Below are 788 nucleotides of genomic sequence, written 5' to 3' on the forward strand. Positions count from 1 at the left end.
GATATACGATATTAAAGTGCAATCATAATGCTTTAAAATGATGCATAAATGACTGTCATAGCGTGAAAACTGTCAATGTTATTTGCAGCCATATCGGAACCTCAAACTACCGCGTTTTTAAAGCTGTGAAAATAATTCTACCGATCTATCCAATTGGCCATTTTCCAAAAATACATTATGGAATAAGTTATATACCAAAGCAAATGGCAACTATAATGCAATAAAAAGATATATAAACGACTGTTATAACATGAAAACTATAAAAGGTATTTGCAACCATATCGGAGCCTTAAATTACCGCATTTTTGAACCTGCACCAATAAATATACCGATCTATCCAATTTTTGTAAAAATTCATTATGCCACAAATTATACACCAAAATAAAGTGCAACTGTAATGCTTTAAAATGATGCGTAAACTAATGCCCTAGCATGAAAACTGTCAAAGTTATTTGCAACCATATCGGAACCTCAAATTACCGCGTTTTTAAACATAGAACAATAATTCTACCGATCCATCAAATTGACCATTTTTTAGACGAACACATTATGCCACAAATGATATACCAAATTAAAGTGCAATCATAATGCTCTAAACTGATCCATAAATGACTGTCATAGCATGAAAACTGTCAAAGTAATTCACAACCATATCGGAACCTCAAATTACCGCCTTTTTAAACCTGGGAAAATAATTCTATCGATCTATCCAATTGGCCATCTTCTAAAAATACATTATGCAATAGATTGTATACCAAAACAAATGGCAACTAAAATGCAATAAAAAG

Source organism: Lucilia sericata, unplaced genomic scaffold (assembly GCF_015586225.1).
Source record: "Lucilia sericata isolate MDLA Ls3-8-SP2 unplaced genomic scaffold, ASM1558622v1 Contig007275F_arrow, whole genome shotgun sequence".
Lineage (NCBI taxonomy): Eukaryota > Metazoa > Arthropoda > Insecta > Diptera > Calliphoridae > Lucilia > Lucilia sericata.